The 19,945-nt window shown below is 44.4% G+C and overlaps 1 long non-coding RNA gene across 1 annotated transcript in view; it reads left to right on the top strand.

Annotated features, from left to right (window-relative positions):
• LOC129869566 (uncharacterized) overlaps positions 1-14,843 on the top strand; it is an 89,864-nt gene extending 75,021 nt beyond the window's left edge. Inside the window, exons 3-4 of the long non-coding RNA XR_008761979.1 lie at positions 9,661-9,806; positions 14,597-14,843. This is a non-coding gene — a long non-coding RNA (uncharacterized LOC129869566). The remainder of the gene's footprint in view (positions 1-9,660; positions 9,807-14,596) is intronic.
• The last annotated feature ends 5,102 nt before the right edge of the window (positions 14,844-19,945 follow it).

Here is a 19,945-nt window from a genome sequence, read left to right as displayed (position 1 = left end):
ACTGTTAAAACAATAATGCTTTCAGAATAGTTCTTTGTAAATGTTTCTGTGAGCCCTACAGGAATTGAACCCACTGCCTTGGCGTTGCTAGTGCCATGCTCTTACCAACTGAGCCACACGTGACCTCGAGAGCATGCAGCCTGGGCTACTGTACTGTCTGTTTATAGTACACCCCCATGGGTTCAGGGTTAAAGGTCATTGACTGTGCGTTCTCTGGAACAACAAGTGCAGAACTCTGCCCATACCAACCCCCAACGGTCCTCCGACAGCAGTGTATGTGTTAGGCAGGGAGTCATGTGGGCAGCTTTTATGTTGATTCATTACGTTTTGTTGTTGTTGATGTGTTAGAGATCCAACTAATCTTTACGAAATCCAGACTACCTCTCGACTTTTCCATCTGTCTCATTATATATTCTGATGAAGGGATTATTATTTCTGGTGCCACTGTACTATGCAATATGTTGGTGTGTAGCTAGTACATGGAATTGACCCCAAATCATCTGGCTGCCATTTTAACAGACATAACATGGGGTAATATGCCTGGTGCTTAACTATCAATTCTGATACTGCTACACTACAGACATGAACTGAACCCAGTGAGATTCTCCCCAGAAATACAGGATCAATTAGTGGCCTTTTACTGATAAGGTGAAATTGAAATTGTGTTTTAAAGGGCAACCTTGCATTTAAGCTCAAATTGAATCTATTAATGATTAAATGATGATCATACGATGAAGTATTTATTACTTTGGAGACAGCGGCCCACGTTCCCTCAGCATTTATGGCCAGCATTCAAATCCCTTACAAGGATCTGAGCACATAATAGCGTGTTATTCAACTTTTTCCTTATGGCCTATTTTTTACCTTCAATATTCACACTGTTTTTTCTCTCCCTTAAATTGAAGAGGCCCGTTCTTGAATAATGTATATAGGAGGTCAAATGTTCTACTCCCTCCTCTCTCTTTATCTCTCTCTCACCGCTCTCTTTCTTTCTCTCTATTTAAAAAGAAGAAGAAATTCAGCATAGTCACAGGGTCATGTACTGTATGAATGTGATGGAGAGAACATTCACAGCTGTCAGTCATATAAGCGTGGGGCTGAAGGAAAGAAAGAGCAGAGCACAGAGCAGATTTTACATTTAGAAAGTCATGGCCCAGGGGTCAGGCCATTGTGACCATGGAAAATAAATAGCTAAATTATTGGTGCGAACTCAACATCCTCTCAACCTCGATCCCCCACCGTGTCCCTCAGACTGAAAACCTAAGTCACCTCTGCCCCCTCTGACTCTCTCTCTTTCTGTCTTCTCTCTCTCTCTCTCTTCCTCGGTTCCCACTGAAGCATGTACTGTATATGGGGTGCTGGTTCACCGTCTGTGGGGTTGTGGGGCATTGGAGGCTTCTATGCACAATGGACGAGGAAGGGGGCTTGGTTCTAACTTTTTACGTTCGTTAAGATGAAGTAAAGTTTCTGGTTTTAATGATGAACTATTGGGCCAATTAAGGTATTTTTAAATAAAACAAAGTCTCTATTCCTCTAAATATCTTTCTCTCTTTACTCTTGCTAGCTCTATCTTCTTTTCCTCTAAAATTGTGTTTTAAAGGGCAACCTTGTCCTGCTGAATTCTGGCCCCTCCCATCCTCTTCTCCCTCTTAAGTACTACCCAATAGAGCCCTTCCTAGACGGCCATTTTGAAGTTGTTGTTGTTGTGACATTGTGCCAGTAGCAGAATATTGATTCAACATTCCGGTGGACTGCAGATGATTTTATTTGAGGACAAATATAGGAGTAGAGGTAGCTGGCAGACAGACAGACAGACAGACAGACAGACAGACAGACAGACAGACAGACAGACAGACAGACAGACAGACAGACAGACAGACAGACAGACAGACAGACAGACAGTGGTATCTAACTATCCTGTCCCTTAGAGACTGGGCTGTGTTCTTGTTTCTTTAAGCCTGGGTTCATGCAGGGGGAAACTCGGTTCCCTAGTGAACTGTCAAACAGAAGGCACCTCCATTGGTCTAGGCAGGTGGCTCAGTGGTTATGTGTGTTCAGCCAATAACCAAACAGTTGCTTGTTCAAATCCCTGAGCTGACCAGGTGAAAATTATGTTGATGTGCCCTTGAGCAAGGCATGTAACCCTAATTGTTTCACTGGATAAGAGTGTCTGTTAAAATGTACACTGAGTGTACAAAACGTTAGGAACACCTGCTCTGTCCATGACATAGACTGACCAGGTGAAGCCATGATCCCAAGCCATAAATCCAAGTAAATCAGTGTACATGAAGGGAGACATGGATTGTGTGTGTGCCATTCAGAGGGTGAATGGGCAAGACAAAATACTTAAGTGCCTTTCAACGGGGTATTGTGCCAGGCGCACCGGCTTGTGTCAAGAACTGCCATGTGCTGGGTTTTTCACACTCAACAGTTTCCCATGTGCATCAAGAATGGTCCACCACCCAAAGGACATCCAGCCAACCTGACACAACTGTTGGAAGCATTGTAGTTAACATGGGCCAGCATCCCTGTGGAACGCTTTCGAAACTTGTAGAGGCCATGCCCAGACGAATTGAGACTGTATTGCAACTCAATATTAGGAAAGTGTTCTTAATATTTTGTACAGTGTATTTCTCATTCCCCTCTGAGTGGTGAGAGAGAGAGAGTGAGAGATACAAAGGGAGTGTGAGAGAGAGAGAGAGGGAGTGAGGGAGAAAGAGAGTGAGGAAAAGAGAGCGCTGTGGCTGTGTTATGATTGCTGTGTCTAAGCAGTATGTAATTCTTTCCCGATATGTGATACCTAGTCTAATTGCTATTCCTCCATAGGGATCCTACTCACTGTGTTATATACAATGAATTCTACATTACTTCATGGGATTGTCATAGCTCTAGCAGTGTGGGTTTAGGGCTTAGTATAGTTCTAACGGACAGTATTGTTTGCCTCTTGGTTAGTATGTAGTCACAAAGGGAAACAATATTAGTTAAACTAGTATTGACAGCCATTATGGATGAGGCCAATTTACAGGGAAACTGCCATTTGAGACCAAGACAGAGTCTACAGAGTGGAACATGGCCGCATCATCACAGTACAGCACGGAGCGACGAGGACAGCTCAACGCTCACTTAGTGTCTCTGTCAGAGTTACAGCGGTGAAATAAGCACTCCGTTTAGGAGAAACGCTGAGGCCAGGAGGGTATTTTGGGGCAGGAGAAAAGGGATGGATGGAGGGAGGGAAAAAGGAGAGAAAGATGGGGGTAACTACACTACAGTCGGCTATGCCTCACTTCTAGGGTTGAATGGCGGGAACCCAGTTATCGAGATATTCCCGTGATTACAGCCCAAAACCACTCCCTTTTCCTGGGATAAATAACTGCGAGAAACCAGTAAAATATAATAGATTATTTATATGAACAGCATGGCATGAAATGGAACTGTTAAATTAGATGTAATATCTAAATCTGGCTTCTTTACAGCCTTTGCATGATGAATCAACGCTCAGGGTGGGGACAGACAGCCCATCTCAGTGTGGAATGCAGTTCACAATGCATGTAGACCTACAGTATCACCTCATCATGTAAACTTTTTTCTGTGCTACAGTAATATTCTCCTGCCTGCTCCCGCTCTCCCTCTCTGGCGCTCGAGGGCGCCAGATTGCCTATCATTACGCACACCTGTCCCCTTTGTTACGTGCACCTGCAACTCATTGGACCCACCTGAACTCCATCATTATTTGATTGCCTCCCCTTTCTCTGTCTGCATCCTCTGTTCCATCCCTGTCAGCATTGATGTCGTTACTTTGTCTCCTGTCCAGACGCTGTTCCTGTCCTGTTTCATGTCCGTAGTTTATTAAATGTTCTCCCTGTATCTACTTCCTGTCTCCAGCGTCAAGCCTCACAAATATAAAGACCGAATGCGCGTCTAATTTACACATCTCCATCTGTCTTTCGGGGGTCACCTTATTTTGAATTGTAAAAGAATTATACATTTTTTAATTGCAGCTGCAGAGTTATAAAGCCTATCACTCAAATATCGTTGCTTTAAATCAGTGCACGCGCGAGCTCTCTCGTAGTCTTTCTCTCTCTCTCTCAACTCCATCCAAATAGATAATCCTGTTCTAGATAGATATATTGCTCTATATATAGATGTCCAAGCCACTTTACGGTAATAAATTCAATGCAGTATTAGCCTTATATTTAGCTAATTAATTATGGGTTATGCATAATAATCTTATAATTATAGCTTTTGTCTCTTGCACAATACACAAGCACCTGTGCTTCACTGGCCTCTCCTTAAAAAACGCTCCTTGCCTCTTGGAGTCCCATGCAGGAAAAGATAGACTAGAACAGCTTGCTGGACATCATTTTGTAACATTTCTTATACCAATAGACTATTTGAAGATGGATGCAAGCTCTTTTTTGCTGAATGTTAAATACAGCAGCCAATAGAACTCACGGGTAGTTTGAAAGACGCGAGAACGTACGATGGCGGTGGGCTATAGTAGTTATTTATTCAGACCCATAACCATTGAATCTTCGTGAAAGCCTTCTGCATCTAATTCTAGTGCTGTATTATTCAAGGATGTCATTTGAATGATGAAGGTAAGGACAATGAAATTAATTGGAGGTAGGCTAATAACATTAGGATAAATATTATGAAAGCTATATAGGCCTATGCATCAGCCTACTAATTATACAAATAGGCCCTATTATATTTCAAAATGGAAATTAAATTCACTAGCTTCTAATTGTATCTTTATAGTCTGCATGTGCTGCACCAGAATCGCATGTTCTCTTCTGCTTTATCATGGTTTGAACGATGTGTGTAATTCCAGTCCATATAATACAATACGGTACAGTTATACAGTTCACAAGATTAGCCTACTGTAGCTACCTAAGAGAGCATATAGCTAGCTACATCTATGGGCTTTATGTTTTTCTGTTGTGCGTAATGTGCAGTAGCCTATGTCATATATGTATTGGATAAACACAAAATCATTTGGGACTTTTTTGGGCTTGGGCTCATTAAATGTTGTTAATGTAGGGCTCATAAAACGTATTTAATATATGGCTCGTCAGGCTCAGGTATAATGTTCATGCTGATCAAAGTTCTAACCAAATCCAGACATATTTATAATACTTTTGAATGACATAACCGGGTTACCTGGGAGAAAAGTGATTTTTTCTCAGGATGGAACATTTGTAAAAATATTCAAGCCTACTCACTACCCCCTACATCTAACGCCCACACATCACGTTTTATTAACCCTTCCTTACCCTACAGATACTGTGGCTGTACCAAGTGTCACCCTATTCCCTAAATAATGCACTACCTTTGATGAGAGTCCTATGGGCCCTAATAAGTGCAATTTTTAGGGAATAGAATTCCATCTGGGACGCAGCCTGTAACTGCACCCTGACACAGAGACACTGACATACACATCCCTCCTGCTCTCTGAAAACAGGCCTGATTCCCCAAGGGCAGGCATAGCTCTGCATAATGCATCTACTGCCAGGAACCAAGATACACATGTACACATGTACATACGTACACACAGACAGACAGACAGACAGACAGAGAGAGAGAGAGAGAGAGAGAGAGAGAGAGAGAGAGAGAGAGAGAGAGAGAGAGAGAGAGAGAGAGAGAGAGAGAGAGAGAGAGAGAGAGAGAGAGAGAGAGAGAGAGAGAGAGAGAGAGAGAGAGAGAGAGAGAGAGAGAGAGACGTAGCTAGAGAACTCAGGCAGAATACTGTATGTTTTGTCGGCATTATTTGTGATAGCCCGGTGTGTGTGTGCATGTGTTAGCCTGCAGCGGTGGTGCTCTGACGAGTTCAGTGGAATATTTAATTACATCTCTGTCTCATCATTATCCCTCTAATGTTTGTTGCCATGGAGCTTTAATATGATGGTGTGTCATCCCAGACAGTTAATTGTGTTCCGTTTGATACCCCCTCCTCTGAGATATGAGACACAGACTGCATCCTAAATGACATTATTTTCCCTATTTAGTGCACTACTTTAGTAGTGTACCATATAGGGAATAGGGTACCTTTTGGGAGGCAGAGAGACTTGTTGTTCCTAAATGGTCAAGCCTAGGGTTTGGGTTAATTCCACATGTTTATTCAGGCATGATAAAGAAGCATATTTAAGATTTAGATTCTTATCTGTGCATAGTCACTTCACCCCTACCTATATGTACAAATGACCTCTAACCTGTACCCCCGTACATTGACTTGGTACCGGTACCCCCTGTATATAGCCTCCTTATTGTTATTTTTTTGTGTTACTTTTATAATTTTTTATTATGTTTTACTTTAGTTTATTTGGTAAATATTTTCTTAACTCTTCTTGAACTGCACTGTTGGTTAAGGGCTTGTAAGTAAGTATTTCACGGTAAGGTCTACACTTCTTGTATTCGGCGCATGTGACAAATAAAGTTTGATTTGATTTGCTAGTTTCATATCATTATTAATGAGAGAGACTTACAGGCACTGGAAGTGTTATGTCAAGTACAGCAACAACCAAACACATGACAGGAAGGACAATACAGCACTGGACGGTTTTGGTTCGCAGACTTTTTTGACTTTATTTGGCTGCAGGCAGTTTGGTATCCGTGTTTTTAAAACAGACATTGTTACTGCCTGAACATTAACTGGTAGGTAAGTGCGAAAGCCCTGGAACCTGCCCAGAGCTGCCTACTCCTGTGTTATTGTTGTCATTCTCTGTCTCTCTGTCTGGCCTTGATGGTCCTAACGTATACTTGGTACAGTCAGCAGAGGATCAGCCTCCTCTCTGATTCCTCCTTAGGTTTTGTCCTTCTAGGGAGTAGCAGAACAGAGCAGAGTAGAGCAGAGTCTTTATTATCCCGAGAAGGAATTCATTTTGCAGCAAATATAAAAAAACACAATGAACACTTGACATTAATATACACAAAAACCAGTATGTACAGCAATATGTACACAGTACAAAATAATACTACAGCTTGTTGAGGAAGCTGATAGCAGCTGTGATGAAGGAGAGTGTAGACCTGTTCGTTTTAAACTTAGGGAGCTTGTATCTGCACACTGAGGGAAGCATCGTCAATGAATCAAACAAGGGATGCTGGGAGTTCCTCAGAATAGATTGCGCCTTGTGTATGACTCGTGTCTGATACAGGTTTATACCAATGATCCTGCTACTTTGTTTCACAATGCTACCTAACCCATTCATAGATGCTAACAAGCGCCTATTGACGATAGTATCTTCTGGCTGGAGGAGTTTGGCTAAGAGCCACGACGCTCGTTCTTAACGTTAAACCGCATCGCTTGTGGTACTGTTTTGGAAATATAAGGAACGTATCTTTCATATCAGCGATGTTACAGCGCTTGTTTACAGAAAACAGACAGAAAACAGAGGAATTGCTGTGCTAATCAGCTATCTGCGTCTCCGAACACCTGTGTGTAAATGGAAGACGGACGGACGCCACAAACTTATTGTCACAAAAAAATACTGTTGGCTGCAACTGTGTTAAACTGGTTAAAATACACAAAAGTGAAATTATTTTTATTGATACATTGTAACGCTCGTCGGAAGGATGAAACCAAGGTGCAGCGTTGTACGTGTTCATGCTTCTTTATTAAAACCGAACACCAAACAAAATAACAAAAGAACAACGAACGTCACGTCTTGAAGGCTACACAGAGCTAACAAAAAACAACATCCCCCAACCTAAAGTGGCAAAACAGGCTGCCTAAGTATGATTCCCAATCAGAGACAACGATAGACAGCTGTCCCTGATTGAGAACCATACCTGGCCAAAACATAGAAACACAAACCTAGAAATAAAGAACATAGAATGCCCACCCAAATCACACCCTGACCAAACCAACTAGAGACATAAAAAGGCTCTCTAAGGTCAGGGTGTGACATACACTACATGACCAAAAGTATGTGGACACCTGCTTGTCGAACATCTCATTCCAAAATCATGGGTATTAATATGGAGTTGGTTCCCCCTTCGCTGCTATAACAGCCTCCACTCTTCTGGGAAAGGTTTCAACTAGATGTTGGAACATTGCTGCGTGGACTTGCTTCCATTCAGCCGCAAGAGCATTAGTAAGGTCGGGCACTGATGTTGGGCGATTAGGCCTGGCTGGCAGTCGGCTTTTCAATACATCCCAAAGATTTTCGATGGGGTTGTGGTCAGGGCTCTGTGCAGGCCAGTCAAGTTCTTCCACACCAATCTCGACAAACCATTTCTGTATGGACCTCACTTTGTGCATGGGGGCAATGTCATGCTGAAACAGGAACGGGCCTTCCCCACAAAGTTGGAAGCACATAATTGTCTAGAATGTCATTGTATGCTGTAAAGTTAAGATTTCCCTTCACTGGAACTAAGGGGCCTAGCCCGAACGATGAAAAACAGCCCCAGACCATTATTCCTCCTCCACCAAACATTACATTTGGCACTATGCATTCGGGCAGGTAGCGTTCTCCTGGCATCCAACAAACCCAGATTCATCTGTCGGACTCCCAGATGGTGAAGCGTGATTCATCACTCCAGAGTTTCCACTCCTCCAGAATCCACTGGCGGCAAGATTTACACCACTCCAGCCGATGCTTGGCATTGCGCTGGATCTTAGGCTTGTGTGTGGCTGATTGGCCATGGAAACCCATTGTCCCAACAAACAGTTATTGTGCTGACATTGCTTCCAGAGGCAGTTTGTAACTCGGTATTGAGTGTTGCAACTGAGGACAGACGATATTTACGTGCTACGAGCTTCAGCACTCGCGGTCCTGTTCTGTGAGCATGTGCGGTCTACCACTTTGCGGCTAAGCCGTTGTTGCTCGTAGACATTTTCTCACAATAACAGCACTTACAGTTGACCGGGGCTGCTCTAGCGGGGCAGAAATTTGACAAACTGACTTGTTGGAAAGGTCGCATCCTATGACGATGCCACATTGAAAGTCGCTGAGCTCTTCATAAGGCCATTCTGCTGCCAATTTTTGTCTATGGAGATTGCATGGCTGTGTGCTCAATTTTATACTGTGGCTGAAATAGCAGAATCTACTAATCTGAAGGGTTGTCCACATACTTTTGTATTTATAGTTTATGAAAGTAGAGGGCTTTATGTTTCTAGAACCATACTGTAACGAGTATTACCGAAGGTGGCCTTCCTTCCTGTTCGAGTGGCGCTCGGCGGTCGTCGTCGCCGGTCTACTAGCTGCCACCGATCCCTTTTTCCTTTTCGTTTGTTTTTGTCTAATTGATTTCACCTGTTTAGTGTTTGGTTGTTAGGGTGGGGTTATTTAAGTTTGTTTAGCCCGTTTATGTTTGTGCGGGCTTGTTTCTCTGTTTGTATGTTGAGGTTGCTATTTTTCATTGGGATTTTCCACAGACTGAATTTATGTTTCCAGTTTTGGACTTTATTCAGGTTGGAGTTGTACGCCAATGTTTTTTGACGTTACCAGTTGTATTTCTGGGTGGACATTAAAAGTGGTTTTTTCCCGTTACCTTTGCTCTCTGCGCCTGACTCCTTACCTTTATCCTCATCGAGCGTAACACATACTGCAATTGCTTATCTGCGCTCGGAGGGAATTTTTTTCACTGTGCTGCTGTATACAATTTGGGGTCAATTTGATTGATGTACATTAGTTATCCTCTCTCTATCTCTCTCTCTCCCAGGCATGCCCAATTTCATCAAATCTCCAGACGACCAGACAGGTATTTCGGGAGGAGTGGCGTCCTTCGTTTGCCAGGCGGTGGGCGATCCCAAGCCACGCATCACCTGGATGAAGAAGGGCAAGAAAGTCAGCTCTCAGCGATTTGAGGTACATGGTATACTTTACTATTGTATTTCATTCTTTTATTTGACAAGGACGATATTGCACCAGATTTTAGCTACATAGCTACATAATTCTCAACCATAAATGAGAATGGATGAGCTTTCCGGTGCAGAAATGGTAAGAAACATTGTAGGAAGCCCAGGCAGACATAGTAGTCCTTTCCAAATGACATGAATAGATTCATTCTTATTCTGTGGGCGTACCCACATCCTTGTTTCAAAGCACCACTCAACCACATAGTCTGTTTGTCTGTGTCAGTTCAGTGACCACCTCCTCTCGCTCTGTCTGCCTTTTCTTCCAGCATCTGAAGCAATGTGGATGTATGACACCCTGCTCAGACAAGACAGACAGACAGAGAGATAGACAGACAGGCCAGGTAGGCAGGCATACAGACAGACAGGCAGGCAGACATACGCTGAAAGCAGTAGCAGCAGGGAGGCCCATTAGCTGCCAGCTAGTAGAAATGGTTTCAAGTGAAGCGGTCTCAACATGGGTCCTTCCACAGATGCAGACACTCAGCTCACACTGACGTGATTAATAGGAAATATCTTCCATCTGTCTGCATGGCACTCCTCAAACTGAGCCCTGCTCTATGTGCAGTCGGTGTGGAGGTGTGGGAGAGCATAGGAGAGCAGTGGGCCCAGGGGAAGAGAGGAGAGGACTACACTTCAGACCTGGGTTCAAATTATGGTTGCAAAGGGTTGGAAACTTTCCAGTAAATTTCCGGGATTTTTCCATGGGAAGTTAAGCTCTGGGATTTTTGCTTAAATTCATAAAAAAAGTTAGCTTATAACAGTGAACCTTTTTTTGTGGAACACACAAGGCAATTCCAGGTCTTGTGGCATATTTTGGTTAAACTCTCCCCAATGCAATGGAATTGCAACCCTCTGTAGACACAGTGCATTCTTCCATCACATGTTCAGCTGATTCTCAAGCTCACTAATGCACACTAATGAGATGCTACTGAGCCCACACTACTACACTCTCTGAGCCAAGGACTACATGCTTTCTGGTAAGTTTTGATTACAATACTGGGTGGGGTGAATATATTTTATATGACATACATTCTTTTTTGTTAACTAGTAGCCTGCTAACTGAAGAGTGTTAATCCACCTGTTTCCATACATGTTTAATTTTAAAACATTTATCTTACGAAGGAGTTGTTTAATCTAACTGCTTAACTATTTATCTGTACATGGAATTGTATTTGGGTTTGTTTTACTATTTTTTTTCTAATCTTTAAATGAAAATGCCACGGGCACTATCTGATGTGTGGAGACATTCCTCTGCAGCTAATGTAGAAGGAAAAGCTGTGTACATTTGCAAATACTGTGCCAAATCATATGTGAAGAATGCAACAAAGATGCATAATCATCTGGCTAAGTGCATAATGTTCCCTCAGCGCTCACAACAAGCAACCTGTGACAAAAGTCCCTCTACTTCTATTCGGGGTGAAAATGATGAATTAGACACCTTATCGATAGCTACATCTCATGGTCCTCCTGGAATCAGAAGTGTTTTTGACTCAATGGAAGAACGTAGTCAGAGAAATGCTGATGAATGTCTTGCTCAAGCTGTGTATGCAACTGGTTCACCTCTGATGCTCACAGGCAATGTGTATTGGAAGAGATGTATGAATGTTCTTCGCCCAGCATACATCCCTCCAACCAGACATGCTTTATCTACTCAATTGCTGGATGCAGAGTTCAACAGAGCTCAAGTGAAGGTCAAGCAGATCATAGAGAAAGTAGACTGTATTGCAATCATCTCTGATGGGTGGTTGAATGTTTGTGGGCAAGGAATAATTAACTACATCTTCTCCACCCATCAACCAGTATTCTACAAGAGCACAGCCACAAGTGACAATATACACACCGTTCTCTACATTGCAGATGAGCTGAAGGCAGTCATCAATGACCTTGGACCACAGAAGGCATTTGCAATGGTGACAGACAATGCTGCGAACATGAAGGCTGCTTGGTCCAAAGTGAAGGAGTCCTAACCTTACATCACACCCATTGGCTGTGCTGCTCATGCATTGAATCTGCTCCTCAATGACATCATGGCACTGAAAACAATGGATACACTCTACAACAGAGCCAAGAAAATGGTTAGGAATGTGAAGGGTCATCAAGTTATAGCAGTAATCTACCTCACCAAGCAAAGTGATAAGAATAAGAGCACCACATTGAAGCTGCCCAGCAACACCCGTTGGGGTGGTGTTGTCATCATGTTTGAAAGTCTCCTGGCGGGGAAGGAGTCTCTCCAAGAAATGGCCATATCACAGTCTGTCGATATGGACAGCCCTATCAAGAGGATGTATTTTGGGAGAAAGTGGTAAGCAGCCTGAAACTCCTGAAACCTACAGCAGTAGTCATTGTGCGGATTGAGGGAGACAATGCCATCCTGACTGATGTTCAGATTCTGCTTGCAGATGTAAGAGAAGAAATCCGTACTGCCCTGCCCACTTCACTGTTGCTCCAAGCAGAGGAAACTGCAGTTCTGAAATACATCAAAAAGCATGAATACTTCTGCCCAGGCTCTGTCGCAGCCGGCCGCGACCCGGAGGCCGATGGGGCGGCGCACAATTGGCCCAGCGCCGTCCGGATTAGGGAGGGTTTGGCCGGCAGGGATATCCTTGTCTCGTCGCGCACCAGCGGCTCCTGTGTCAGGCCGGGTGCAGTGCACGCTGACCAGGTCGCTAGGTGTACGGTGTTTCCTCCGACACATTGGTGCGGCTGGCTTCCGGGTTGGATGGGCATTGTGTCTTGAAGCAGTGCAGCTTGGTTGGGTTGCGTTTCGGAGGATGCATGGCTCTCGACCTTCGCCTCTCCCGAATCCGTACTGAAGTTGCAGCGATGAGACAAGACTGTAACTACTACCAATTGGATACCACAAAATAACTTTTTTTTAAGCGTGAAGACTTCTGCCTGAAGCCCATACATGCCACAGCGTACATGTTGGACCCCAAGTATGCTTGCAAGAGCATCCTGTCTGGTGCAGAGATCAACAAGGCCTATGATTTCATCACTACCGTGTCTCGCCACCTTGTCCTGGATGAGGGCAAGGTTCTTGGCAGTCTGGCGAAGTACACTTCCAAGCAAGGGCTTTGGGATGGAGATGCAATATGGCAGTCGGGCCAACATATCTCATCAGCCACCTGGTGGAAGGGAATTTGTGGATCTGAGGCTCTTTCCCCTATTGCCTCCATCATCCTCCAAATCCCACCAACATTAGCCGCCTCAGAGTGCAACTGGTCCTTGTTTAGGAACACACACACCAAAGCATGCAACAGGCTGACCAATACAAGGGTTGAAAAATTGGTGGCCATCTTGGCAAATTTGAGGCTTTTTGAGCCTGACAACAAGCCATCCTCAACAAGGTTGGAAAGTGACAGTGAAGATGAGGCCTCAGAGTGATGTGAAAGAGGTGGGTATTGAGGAGGTCCAGGGAGAAGACATGGAAGCCTGAGAGGAAGACAACCAAAGCTTTAGTTTCTAGAATCTAGACTATCATTTTACAGATGTATATTGAAAATCTTTTTGGGAGATGCGATGTATCATTGGGGATCATTCAATATTCCCTTTCTTTTGTTGTTCAGTGAAATCATCCCATGTGAAGAGTCAACTCATTTAATTAAAGTTCAATTAATAAATCAATTGTTTTTTATTTCTATTGGAAAGATTTAATAATTTGCAATTATGTCTACTAATGATAAGGTAAAAGGTTTATGTTTCTGTCTCCATATGATATGGTAAATATATCCAATGCAAGAAACATCTACATTTAAATGGTATTAATATTAATTTGCATATATTCCCGTTAATTCCCAGGGAAAGTTTCCAACTCTGAATTTTCCCCAAAGTGTGCAACTCTAGTTCAAATAGTATTCAAAATCTTTCACATACTTTAGCATTGCTTGATTGAGCTTGCATGGCACAATTGAACCAAGGGAAGAATAGTGGGTGGGTTTCTCTGTCTTGATCAGCATTGCTTCAGTGAAAACCTAGCCTATCTGGCACGCTAGACAGGCTCAAGTGAACGCTCAAAGTAATTTAAATATTTCAGATACTGTTTGAACCTAGGTGTGCTCCACTGAATGTTCAGGAATGTTCTCTTCCTGTCATGTGGATGTTTAGGTCAGCCACTTTCCACTGCAGCGTAAGGAATTTTAGGAGACCCTCTCCCCTGACCTCTGACCTCTGATTCTTTAACCCCTAAAGGCTGGCTTCCTGAAAGGCCTTGCTGAAACGCCTGCTGTTCACTCAGGCTCATTTCATACAATAAACTTCTCTCTAATTGGGTGATTGTATCAGATCAGACATAATTACTCCTCTTCACTCCCTGTGGAGCGTAGGACCACAGCAAGGTCATGCAATGCCGGGCGGTCCTTTGCAGTTGAGATTAGATAAGATGTAGTCTCTATTTGAAATGGTTTATTAATAGTACTGATGGAGTTTGAGTTTGGTCAGGTTTGCGTCTTCTGATCTGCTGAGGCAGACTCTTATTATAAACCCAGTTCCTCCTAGCTAAATAGAAAGTAGCAGATATCTTAGCCCTGTATTAGTCCCCCAGCCAATGATCAAACCAGGAGTATTCACTGGGCTCAATGGGCTGGTACTCACCAGGGCTCTGATGTTGCTGTACGTATTGATGAAATAGCGATCAAAGGGATGTCTTGTTAAGATGACTGTTTAAATCAGTTTGGAATATTAGTTACATGGCGACCATGGGTCTCATTGCTTTTTCTCTCCTCTACCCACCCTTGTGTTCAGGTGATAGAGTTTGATGATGGTTCAGGGTCCGTCCTGCGTATCCAGCCCCTGCGGACCCACAGGGACGAGGCCATCTATGAGTGTACCGCCACCAACAGTGTGGGAGAGATCAACACCAGTGCCAAACTCACCGTCCTGGAAGGTAGGAAACACCTCGATCACTCTCTCTGTCACTCCCTCTCAATCATTTTCTTTGTCTTTCTTTCTTCCACTCACATACACGATCTACACACACACACACACACACACACACACACACACACACACACACACACACACACACACACACACACACACACACACTCTTTCCCTCTATCTTTCTTCCTTTCTTGTTCTCTTCATCTATTCCCACCACAATGGGTTTCTCTGTCTTGATCAGCATTGCTTAATACAGTATGTCCATGCAGATTCCAGCCATGTCTGGATGTGTGCATTACTTATCACCGAGGACCTAACCTGGTTGCATGTCAGAGTGGAGAGGGTGTTTTATGCCCGGCTCCTTCAGGTACCCTTCTGCTTGGTTGATGAAATAGAAACAAGAAGTCAGCTTGTGATTTGCCTGTAGCTGTTAGATGTTCTGATTACACCGGGCCAACAATGTGTCTTGACATTTTATTTGATTACGCATTCCGACCATGAATTTACAATCTATCTGCAGGAATTGATTTTTAAAGCTACTGTAGGTGGTTCTGTGTGAAATGTGTTTTTTATCTCCTGCCAGTGGGAAGATTAAAGATGATGTCCAACAGCAATTATTTAATCCACACTCAAATTGTTAGAGAAATATCTGCGCAAAAATATATCCTGCTGCCAGGGTTTTTGCAAATCACCTAGGAGCACATTATCTGGACTAGAAGGCGATATATTGTAGATACCATCAGGCTGGCTGGCTTTCTTCTTGGCTCGCTCAGCAAACATATCTGGGGGCTGTCACGCAAAACACCCAAGCCTTATTTTTCAAGGCTTCAGGTTACATCCCAAATGGCGCCCTATTTCCTATGTAGTGCACTACTTTTGACCAGGACCCCATGGGGGAATAGGGTGCCCTTTGGGACACATCCTCAGAACTACCAAAGGCCTTGTTAGGAGTGTGGCTGGGTGCTGAGGTAATTGGTGTTAACAGGGATCGGTATCTGCTGATCTAGGATCAGATTAATGGTGGGATTAACATCAGTCTGATGTAGATGTATGCAGATAGCTTGCGGACAGAGAGATAGAGAGATGGAGCCAGGCAGGGGGCTTTGTAGCATGTAATAGACTCTGATCAGACTTAATCTGCATCTCAAATGGCACCCAATCCCCTACATAGTGCACTACTTTTGACCAGGGCTCATAGGGCTCTGATCAAAAGTACTGCACTATGTAGGGAATAGGGTGCCATTTGTAACACAGGCCTAATCTGTCTGTGTTGGACCTTAGTGCTGCTCCAGCCAATATGATTGGCAGACGTGCTCTCTGAGTACAGAGTGAAGACAACCTCCTGGTGTATGGAGTGTGATGTGTTCAGGAGAAGGATGATGGCTGATGGCTGACTGTAGGCTGACTCATAGATGGTAAGACAGAAGAATCGTGCTTGTGTCACGTTGCTCCCACACACCTTACATGCAGCATGTGGAAGATTGGGATCAGAGGGATGTGAATAAGAAAGCAGTGATGTTTTAGACAGAACTTATGTTTGTTCCCTGAGGTTGAGCCGAGGCAGGGAGGGGAGGAGAGAGAAGAGAGGAGAGCTGTGAGAGTAAAGGAGGAGTGGAGAAGAGGAGAGAGTAAAGTATGACTGGAGGAGAGGAGGGAAAGAGAGAGCGGTGAGAGTAGAGGAGGAGTGAAGGAGAGAGCTGTGAAAGTAGAGGAGGAGTGAAGGAGAGAGTAGGAGAGGAGTGAAGGAGAGAGTGGAAGAGGAGTGAAGGAGAGAGCTGTGAAAGTAGAGGAGGAGTGAAGGAGAGAGTAGAAGGAGTGAAGGAGAGAGTAGAAGAGGAGTGAAGGAGAGAGCTATGAAAGTAGAGGAGGAGTGAAGGAGAGAGTAGGAGAGGAGTGAAGGAGAGAGTAGAAGAGGAGTGAAGGAGAGAGCTATGAAAGTAGAGGAGGAGTGAAGGAGAGAGTAGAAGAGGAGTGAAGGAGAGAGTAGAAGAGGAGTGAAGGAGAGAGTAGAAGAGGAGTGAAGGAGAGAGTAGAAGAGGAGTGAAGGAGAGAGTAGAAGAGGAGTGAAGGAGAGAGTAGAAGAGGAGTGAAGGAGAGAGTAGAAGAGGAGTGAAGGTGAGAGTAGAAGAGGAGTGAAGGAGAGAGTAGAAGAGGAGTGAAGGAGAGAGCTGTGAAAGTAGAGGAGGAGTGAAGGAGAGAGTAGGAGAGGAGTGAAGGTGAGAGTAGAAGAGCAGTGAAGGAGAGAGTAGAAGAGGAGTGAAGGAGAGAGTAGAAGAGGAGTGAAGGAGAGAGCTGTGAAAGTAGAGGAGGAGTGAAGGAGAGAGTAGAAGAGGAGTGAAGGAGAGAGCTGTGAAAGTAGAGGAGGAGTGAAGGTGAGAGTAGAAGAGGAGTGAAGGAGAGAGTAGAAGATGGTGGATCTCGTCTCCCTCATTATCAGACAGAAGGAGGAGAGAGAAGGTAGTCCTGGGGCTTCAACACGTCATAACAGATAAGGTGTATGTGTGTGTGTGTGTGTGTGTGTGTGTGTGTATGTGCACTGCAGAGCAGCAGAAGGTAAAGCCTTCACATTCTCCTCAGCCTCCCTCCACAGAAAGGTGAGGCAATGTTTTCATGTAGAGAGAGGAGAAAGAGAGAGGGAATGGGAGAAAGGGAGTGAAATAGAGAGGATTCTGAAAGAGAGAGAGCGAGAGAGAGAGGGGGGGGGGGAGAAACAGCAGGAGTCTGCGTATAACCAGACACTGTGGGTAATAAGAGTAAGGCCTTAGTCAGGAAGTCCACACTGGGAGAGACAGAGGGAGAGACAGAGGGAGAGACGAAGGGAGAGACAGAGGGAGAGACGGAGGGAGAGACGGAGGGAGAGACGGAGGGAGAGACGGAGGGAGAGACGGAGGGAGAGCCAGGTGGAGAGACGGAGGAAGAGACGGAGGGAGAAACGGAGGAAGAGCCGGAGGGAGAGCCGGAGGGAGAGACAGGTGGAGAGACGGAGGGAGAAATGGAGGAAGAGCCGGAGGGAGAGCCGGAGGGAGAGCCGGAGGGAGAAACGGAGGGAGAGACGGAGGGAGAGACGGAGGGAGAGACGGAGGGAGAAACGGAGGGAGAGACGGAGGGAGAGACGGAGGGAGAGACGGAGGGAGAGACGGAGGGAGAGACGGAGGGAGAGACGGAGGGAGAGACGGAGGGAGAGAGGGAGGGAGAGAGGGAGGGAGAGAGGGAGGGAGAGACGGAGGGAGAGACGGAGGGAGAGACGGAGGGAGAGACGGAGGAAGAGACGGAGGAAGAGACGGAGGAAGAGACGGAGGAAGAGACGGAGGGAGAGAAATACACTCCTCATTCGTGGGTTTATTTCTGGCTATCCTCAAACTCCTCCACTCCTATATCTTTTGAAAAGGACGATCAATATTACTTACTGATGGAGATGTCCATGTGCCTGCATACCACTCCTTACCACTAAATCATGCAGTTCCTGCAGTTCCTGCTGTTTTTGTGTCAGGTGGTTGATGGTGTTGCTTACTTTGGTGCTGTGTCCTTAATCTCCTTCCCATATTCAAATGTTGGTGTTCATATGACATCTGGCACTCCAGGAAGACTCAACTAAACGCTTGCAGTGCTGCAAGTGATTCAAAAGTCCAGTCTTCCTGAGAGGGTCAGGGTTGTTGTTGTGTTCAGGTGTGAACACCAGATTATTACCTGACTCAATGGGCCAGAGTGATCTCCCTCCCTTCCTAACATAGCCTCCATCTCTGTGACCCATGTCAGATTACGCCAAGCGAGGAGTAATCACATCGCTGTGGCAGTCCAACGCGTGTCACTGCCACCATCACGCTGTCGTGGAGATGAGACAGGAGCACCACACAGTCTAGTTCCAGTGGTCTGTGGATAGGCCAGGCTTTATCACTCGGTGCAGAAATATTGTGGTACAGAGCGGCTGGAATAAGGAAGATACTGACTGCTGATGGCTAGCTGTGATAATAGCTATGCTGGTCAGGGTCCCAAATGGCACCCTATTGCATGGGCGCTCTGGTCAAAAGAAGTGCACTATATAGGGAATGTGGTTCTATTTGTGACACTGCCCTGGTGTCTGCTGCTAACTGGTGTTCCTGTACCATCAACACAGCCCACTAAGTGGATTTAGTCCCCACATCAGGGACAGTAGGGCTGTTTTGTGCCAAGAGGCTACCTTTACTCTGGGCAGTAGAGAATGAATCTGGAGGGTCACAATCACAACAATGGTGCCTGTCTGCTGGTTGAAATAAGCTACAGTAGAGATACAGTAGTAACTACATTTTAGGGACATAACGTTGATGTTGAAATGATGTATTGTATTTTATATCATTGACTATATGAAAAAGATAACAAAGTATTGTACTGTTTGTAACTCCAGCATTGTTCATGCAGTTTTACAAACAGGCTGACCTTGATGCCATTAAACCATGCTTGGTTATACTGTTATACAGTACCTTCACAAATTATTCATACCCATTGACTTATTCCACATTTTGTTGTGTTACAGCCTGAATTCAAAATGGATTAAATACCCCATAATAACAAAGTGAAAACATGTTTTTAGAAATGTTTGCAAACATATTGAAAATGTAATATAGAAATACTGTATCTCACACCCCTGGGTCAATACTTTGTGGAAGCACCTTTAGCAGCGATTACAGCTGTGAGTCTTTCAGGGTAAGTCTCTAAGAACTTTCCACAACTGGATTGTTCATCATTTGACCATTATTATTTTCAAAATTCTTCAAGCTCTGTCAAATTGGTTGTTGATCTTTTCTAGACAACTATTCTCAGGTCTTGCCACAGACTCGGCCACTCAGGAACATTCACTGTTTTCTTGGGAAGCAACTCCAGTGTAGATTTGGCCTTGTGTTTTAGGTTATTGTCTTGCTGAAAAGTGACTTAATCTCCCAGTGTCTGGTGGAGAGCAGACTGAACCAGGTTTTCCTCTAAGATTTTGTCTGTGCTTAGCTCCATTCCTTTTCTTTTTTATCCTGAAAAACTCCCCAGTCCTTAAAGATTACAAGAATACCCATAACATGATGCAGCCACCGCTATGCTTGAAAATATGGAGAGTGGTACTCAGTAATGTGTTGTGTTGGATTTGCCCCAAACATAACACTTTGTATTCAGGACAAATAGTTAGTTGTTTGCCACATTTTTTGCAATATTACTTTAGTGCCTTGTTGCAAACAAGATGCATGTTTT

The sequence above is a fragment of the Salvelinus fontinalis genome, chromosome 14, assembly GCF_029448725.1.
Source record: "Salvelinus fontinalis isolate EN_2023a chromosome 14, ASM2944872v1, whole genome shotgun sequence".
Classification (NCBI taxonomy): Eukaryota; Metazoa; Chordata; class Actinopteri; order Salmoniformes; family Salmonidae; genus Salvelinus; species Salvelinus fontinalis.
Note: the sequence above shows the minus strand (reverse complement) of the source record. Positions and strands in the feature narration are given on the sequence as shown.